Source organism: Rhinopithecus bieti, unplaced genomic scaffold (genome assembly GCF_001698545.2).
Source record: "Rhinopithecus bieti isolate Rb0 unplaced genomic scaffold, ASM169854v2 scaffold_4675, whole genome shotgun sequence".
NCBI classification, from domain to species: Eukaryota; Metazoa; Chordata; class Mammalia; order Primates; family Cercopithecidae; genus Rhinopithecus; species Rhinopithecus bieti.
In genome coordinates this window covers 176,286-184,119 of record NW_016804437.1, presented here as the reverse complement: position 1 = coordinate 184,119, position 7,834 = coordinate 176,286, and positions in this window count along the sequence as shown.

The window sequence follows — 7,834 nt, the reverse complement described above, 5'->3', positions numbered from 1 at the left end:
AAAAAAAAAAAAAAAAAAAAAAAAAAAACCTGTTGGGCATCCTGGTGGAGATACTCAGTAGGCAGTTTGATATATGAGTCTAGAACTTAAGAGAGACATCAGAGCTGCAGATGTAGTATTGAGAGGTGAAAGCTGTATTTACAGCAGTGGTTGAAAAAGGGACAGAATACGGAACAAGACGAGTAGAGAGCTGAGGACAGAACCCTGGCCTGACTTCATGGATCTCCTCCTTTCTACAGCTGTGTGCTACCATTGGTGATTTTATAGTAGTCTCCCTTACTCCTTTGTGTTCTTGTCTACTAACTTTAGAACATCTTTTACCTTATTTCTTTTATTCCCTCTATAATACTTTAAACATGAACTTCAGTTTGTGATTAGTTGTCTGTTTATGCTGCCATTCTTCCATTTCTACTTATAAACACTTAGGAAATTAAAAGTAAATTGTTTCTTTTAGCAGCCTGGAGGAGGGAGAAAGTGAAGACAGAGAAACCTGTTAGGAGGTTCCTTCAACAGTGCAGTCAAAACATGATTAGGGCTTTAACTGTGGCAGGACCTCGATGAGATGTCAGATGAGGAGAGATTTTTGACATACAGTTAGCATGACTTGTTAACTAATTGTATTAATATATGAGAAATAAATATGGATGTTGGAGTAGAAAATGATTTTGAGGCATTTGACTTGAGAAACTAGGTTTTGTGACAAGTGATGCTTCAAACCATAATAGATATGAGGAAAAACAGACTATAGAGAGGAGATAAATTCAGTTTTAGATTGACAAATGCCTTCGTGATAGTTATATTGAATTATAGTTGAATGGCTGTACTGGGCTGGAAGTTAGGTGAGAGGACAAAACTAGAGATATGTGTTATAAATTTGGGTGTTTTCAGTGCTCAGTTTTTGGCTTAAGACCTCATGCTTCAATAAAATTGCTGGAGATGAAGGTTGGAAGGAGAGAATAAGCAGGACAAAAACAAACAAACAAAAACAGAGGAAGGAATCTCGAGGTCTTGGAAAGGGTAGCAAATACCTTTAGGGATAGGATAAGGGAGAACAAGCAGTAGGAGTAGTCAGAGTAGACAATCAAAAAAGGGAGATATTTTAGACCTAAGGAGAGATTTGGAAGGTAAAAAGACTGTTACTAGTTTCATATAATGCACAGAGGTTACATAGGATGAGGGTGAACAAGAGGTCATTAGATTTAGCTAATAAGATAGCCTTAGTGATTCAAGTGATGAGAGTCAATAGAAAGGTGAGGCAGGTGCCAGATGATAGGAGATCATAGAATGAAATTAGAGGAACAAGTAGAAATTTTGAATACTGACTAGTCTTTCAAGATCTCTGACACAGTAGAGAATTCTACCACCAGGAGTCAGAAAATAGATCGTGGAAGCATACGATATGACAGCTTATTTGGTGAGACAACTAAGTTATACAATTTTCAACACAAAGACAGGGAAAATAATCTGGTATTTACTGTATAAAGAAAGAGGTAATCATATGTAAAGAAGACTCTGTGTTTTGAAGAGTTTGCATTTTGACCCAGGAAATGAGGCCAAACCTTTGTGAATTCTATGATAATAACTATGAAATAACATATTGACAGATGCAAAAATATCAGTGTAATCTGATATTTATAGTTAAAGAGTGAATAAGTGAGAAATAGTTATTAAAGTCAGTGAAATTGGTTGGGGAAGGATTTCTGGAGGAGAGTTATGTTCTTGTTCTTAGTAGAAACATTGGAGTTCTCCAAAGATTTATGAAGACCTTTCTGGTTGTAGTATGATGTGTCTCAGATTACCATTCTTAAAATTGTCTTCATCTAAACAAGAAAGCAGGAATCACTCATACTATGATGCAGAAAATGGTGGTGTCAGGGAACCTTTCAAATTTACCTTCATTATTACCTTACCTTTATCCACATCCTCAATCATTGGCAGTCAGATTTTGAACAAGCTGCCTGTACCCTTAGGTGGCATATTATAATTGCCTTTCCCTTAGGAATGGTGACATGAGCTCACCACTAGAATAATCTACAAATCCTAGTTATATATAAATGGATTGTTACATATATATGTACTGTATACTTTTTTCTTGAGTAGGTTGCTAACTTTAATGCACAGTTTCCAAATAAATTATAGTTTGCTTTGAATTCACGGTGAAGAATATTTTGATGACAAAATTTTATTTTGAGTGCGTAGTTTTAAAATACACATAAAGTTTACTATAACCTTGTCCACGAGCTACTTTTTAAAAAAATAATAACAAGAAGAAGAAAACAAAACATCTTCACTTTATGGGTTGGGTTGGGAATCGGTAGATAGTGTGATAATAGTGGTGATGATGTTAAAGGAAATTAATTTTTATTGAGCACTTAGTATATGCCAGGCACTGTGCTATGAGCTTTAAATGAACTATCTCATTGGTAGGAGAGAATTCTCCATGGGGTTCTTGCAATTTTTTTTTCTTTTTTTGAGACAGTCACCCAGACTGGAGTGCAATGGCACGATCTCAGCTCACTGCAACCTCCGCGTCTCAAGTTCAAGCGATTCTCCCATCTCAGCCTACCAAGTAGCTGAGATTACAGGCACCCACCATCATACCCAGCTAATTTTTTAGAGACAGGATTTCACCATGTTGGCCAGCCTGGTCTTGAACTCCTGACCTCAGGTGATCTGCATGCCTCAGCCCCCCAAAGTGTTGGGATTACAGGCGTGAACCACCATGCCTGGCCAAATAATAGCCTTAGAAGACAGAAATAGTATCTATCACTAGAGCAAAAGGCAGGTTTGCTTATAGCCTTGGAAAATACAGTTAGTATCTGCCTCTGGAACAAAGGGCAGACATGCTTATGGCCCATTATAAGAAATTTGTGTTTCTTAAGCTTGAGGTTCTTTTGTAATACAACCCACTACTTCTACAAGTGTCACCTGATCCTCTGTATTATCCTATGGGAATTGAGTTTGCATAAGCAACACAAATACTGATACTTTGGCTACTGTCATTGTTGCAATTAACTGTTTATCATCTGATCTAGGATTCTGGTGTCTTCTACCAGTTTCCATGAAACTAGCAGGCTAAATTTTTAGTGCATAAGTAAGGTAAATTCTCAGACCCTTTACCATTATTTCTTTTCTTTTCTTTTTTCTTTTGTTTTTTTGAGACAGAGTTTCACTCTGTTGCTCAGGCTGGAGTGCAATGGCGTGATCTCAGCTCACTGCAACCTCCGCCTCCCGGGTTCAAGTGATTCTCATGCCTCAGCCTCCCAAGTAGCTGGGATTACAAGAGCGTACTACCATGCCAACTATTTTTTTGTTTTGTATTTTTAGTAGAGAAAGAGTTTTGTTATGTTGGCCAGGCTGGTCTCGAACTCCTGTCCACGAGTGATCCACCCGCTTGGCCTCCCAAAGTGCTGGGAATACAGGTGTGAGCCACTGGGCCTGGCCCCCTTTACCATTCTTAACACTTGCATAATAAAACAATCCTCTAAAGATAGCTGCTTTTATTATTCTCATTCCACATATACCAAAAACTGAGATTTAGTCACCCATGCAAAGATTCATAGGTAAGACATTATAGAGCTGGGATTTGAACCCAAGTCTAACTCTAAAAGCTGCATTATCAAGCAGTAAGCTACTCAAGTCCTTGGATTGACCTTTTATCTGACTGCATCATGAACTATAAGAAAGTTATGCTTAAATAATTCTGGGTTGCAGATTACGAGTGTCATGTCAAAGGCTGAATGTTCATGTCAGCAGGAGATAAGAACAGTTAAAAAATTATGATATGTTTATGCCCCCACAAATCCTTGTTTGTTTAATTACCAGGTTTATACCTTATGGAAAAATGTACATAAACTTAAAACCTATTATATTGACATTTTTACAGGCTAGAGATATCATCTATGAGTGACGGCATTCTTTGTTTTGTTTTGTTTTCTAAACCAACAAAAATCCCTGAGCTCTTTACAACTCTACAAGCCTAGAAGTAAGATGATTTACTTAAGACTAAAAGTGACAAAAGTGAATTCATTCAATAGATCCTGTTTCCCCAAACTTCTTCTTATTAGCATAGATATTTTTATCTTTATATTAGGTTTACATCTGCTTTTCAATGTATATAAACAGCATGGCACATAGAAGGTGCCCATTAAATGTCATTTGAATGATTCTAAAGGGTTGTGGGTCTTCAAAGAATGGTAATATTAATACACAGTTCAGGGCTTTGACCATCTTTGGTCTTTTAATGCATTAACATTGCAAGTTTGCAGTTTTGTGTAATTATTTCTGCAGTCATCTGAAAGTCTCCTTTCCAATCAAGCTTAAAAGATTTTTCAATAAAACTTTCTTCTTTTTCTTTTTTTTTCAATTTAATTTTAAAATAAGGGTAAAATATACATATGTAATTACCATCATTACCATTTTTGATGTACAGTTCAGTTATAATAATATACATGATATTCTTTTCTCCCTTATTCATCCTTACTATGAAAACTTTTATTTTTCTAAATGATTCTGGAAATAGACTTATTCCAAGGGCTTGAACCTTGTTGTTTATTCATTTGTTTTTCCTTCCTTGAATTTGTAAAATATCAGTTGCTAGATCTTATGTTTTAAGGGGACAGTCTTAATTCAATGACTGTAGGTGATTAACTTGATGTTATATATAGTAATCAATCTCTTATAAAAATTTCAGGGACATAAAGCTTGTTTTAGTTTGCTTATCATTAGCATGGTCTCTGAAATTGAAGTAAAGTTTTGAAGTGGAGGATAGACAATCGAATAAATCAGTTAGGGTAAGTTTAACATATATCCTGAGGCATTTATCTAGGCTTTTATTTCGGTACAGAAAGATCCCTAATTTATTTGATTTATTTTCACTAGCTTAGTCCTGGTGATACGACAAGTTCACAATATGTCAAACTTAATCTAAAACAAATCTTTAGATTTTATAGTATGGGCATGTTTTATAAATGGGAGTTAGAAAAGGAATTTGGATGTTTCATGTGTATTTTAAATTATGAGTTTTACTCTTCTCCCCAGAGAACCCAAGATTGGTCAATATTTTCCCTTAGAAATACATCTGGGGAAAAAGTTCTAATTATGACCTAAACAAGCTAACATTAAACCTTTGGAATAGAAAGCAAGATTTATTTATAAATTTTCTAATTCTTCTGTGCTATGCAAATTAACATTATTCCTTAGATGTTATCTTTACACATCTGCTTTTCTTTCTATCAGCTTCCTCAAGTTGGTATGGATATCCACAAGTTAGTTTGGCTGTTAAGCAATGTTAGCATCGAGTTCTCAGAGTATCCAAGGGCTAGCAGCCAATAAACCTTGGTTCTGAACTACTGACCAGCTATGTTAGCTTGACTAAGTTCTTTGTCCTCTCTGTGTCTATGTTTTACTTCTGTAAGGGATACTTACCCTGCCCATTTTCCTGGGTTATTGGCAGAATTAAATAAGATAATAGATATAGAAATACTTGGAAAGATTACTAATGTGTGTAATTGTAAGTTGTTACTGCAGTATCATTGCAAAGGCCTTTTGCCCACATTGAGCCTGAATGTGTTCCTTGTCTTCCTCAGGATGTGAAGTAGGGAGAGAAAAAAATACCATCTCCATTCTTGCACACTCGTCAGTCTGCCTCCTCAACCTCACATAGCTCTAATTGTACCTAATGAAAGTAATATTTTTAGGTCCCAGTTGCAGAAAATATTTTAAATAGAACCTGCCTGGGGCATTTTTCAAAATAAAATCTAAATAATGCAAGATTGTTAGCACGAACTGTGCCAGGGCTGGATTACACAACTAATAAAAATCAACCTGAGTTTCAGACTGTCAGGCAGCCTTGATTATACCTCCCCCAGGTCACCTGTGGTGATAATAGGACTCACATCAGACCTTGTCTTTGAGTTCCAGGGACCTTGGTCGTCCTCAATGACTTCATACTATGACTTGTTCATGAGTTAACAAAGCAGGTTGTCAGCATCTATTCATATGTCAGCATCTATTCACATGTCTGCGACCAGAATGAGAATGTATACATACTGGGCCCTGGCTTAAAGTTATTTCTAGATAAGGGTTAGGAAGGACACACTTCCTCCTTCAACTCACTCATCAGCCATCTCCAGGGTAGCTTCCTTGCCCTTAACAGCACCCCAAATCAATATAAATGCTGCTGACACCGTCTACATTGTTTATACTTTGGAGAGGTTGAGGAATGAACACATGAATGGCTCTTGTCTTGTGCCTGGAAACCTGGCTTTGAGGTCTCTGGGCTTTGTTATAGAAGGCATTTGTCTAAGAAGCTCCCAGAAGTAAGTTTTGTTTGTTTGTTTGTTTTTTGAGACAGAGTCTCACTCTGTCACCCAGGCTGGAGTGCAGTGGTATGATCTCAGCTCACTGCAACCTCTGCCTCCTGGGTTCAAGTGATTCTCCGGCCTCAGCCTCCAGAGTAGCTGGGACTACAGGCACATGCCACCACGGCTGGCTAATTTTTTGTATTTTAAGTAGAGACGGGATTTCACCGTATTAGGCAGGCTGGTCTCAATCTCTTGACCTTGTGATCCACGCACCTCAGCCTCCCAAAGTGTTGGGATTACAGGCGTTAGCCACCATGCCCGGCTAGAAGTAAACCTTTTTAAGTGGAGCCTTTACTAACTCTTTGACCTCCAAGGTTCTGGCCTCTTCCTAGTAGCTGGTACTCAGAGTACCTGGAAGTTCCTTCCTGCCTTAGCTGCTTTATCTTGATACGCTTGTTTTTGTGACTAAGTCAGTGTATATTTTTGATTCTCTCAGACCTACATGGCTCTCTAGTATTAGACCTTTTGCCCAACTGACCTCTTCCAGACTGTTTCCTGTCAAGTAGCACTTCTAACCCAGTAGACTACTTTAACCCACTGCTGCCAGTGTGTTGTTTTTATATTGTTCATGATTATTATATCACATGTAAATTATAAGTAGTACATATTAGATATGTATATTATTATACATATACGAATATTAGTTATATATGTATACATACATATTAGTTATACATATGTATATATAATTATATATATATATCTTTTAGTATGTTTAACAATGCTGGCAATACCTACAATTCTAATTAGAGATACAATTGTTTGAATACCTACTTTTTGATAGATCCTGTACATTATTTAACACTTACAGTGATCTGAACAGGTCAGGTATAAAAATGTAAACCTATTTTTACTCATAGTTGTATAATGAAAGGAACTACTTCCTCCCACCTCCAATGGAGCCACCATAAACAGCTTCTTATCCTCATGTTTCAGGTGAAGAAACTGAGACTCAGAGAGGTTAAACAATTTGTCCAAGGTCACAGAACTAGTTGAGCCTAGTGAGTCTTAGTTTAAAGATGATGTTTTGTTGAGAAACCACTATATCAGATTGGTCCTCTACTTTAGTCTACCCTATTTTCTACCCAGGGATAAATACATTTGGGATAGTTAGCTTCTTTCAGAGCATTGAACATTTCACCTACTTCTATTATTGAGATATCTGGTCAACTCTTCTCCTTCTGTGGAGGTATAACATAATAATTTAAAAGTTTTTAACAAGTATGTCCCTTTCACCTGTATGAATGAACACCGTGGAGCAGATATGATCAAAGCCAGTAACATCGAGAACTGTTCAGAATACTTTGGATATCCAGCAGAGGTGATTATCTTTCTTCTGTGTTAGATACTTTTTAAATAACTGTAACCATTTAACTTCCCTCTATCCCCTGCCCCTGCCCATCCTTCTTGTCTTTCAGATGTAGCCAATATATATATATATATATTTTGTTTTTTTTTTTTTTTTTTTT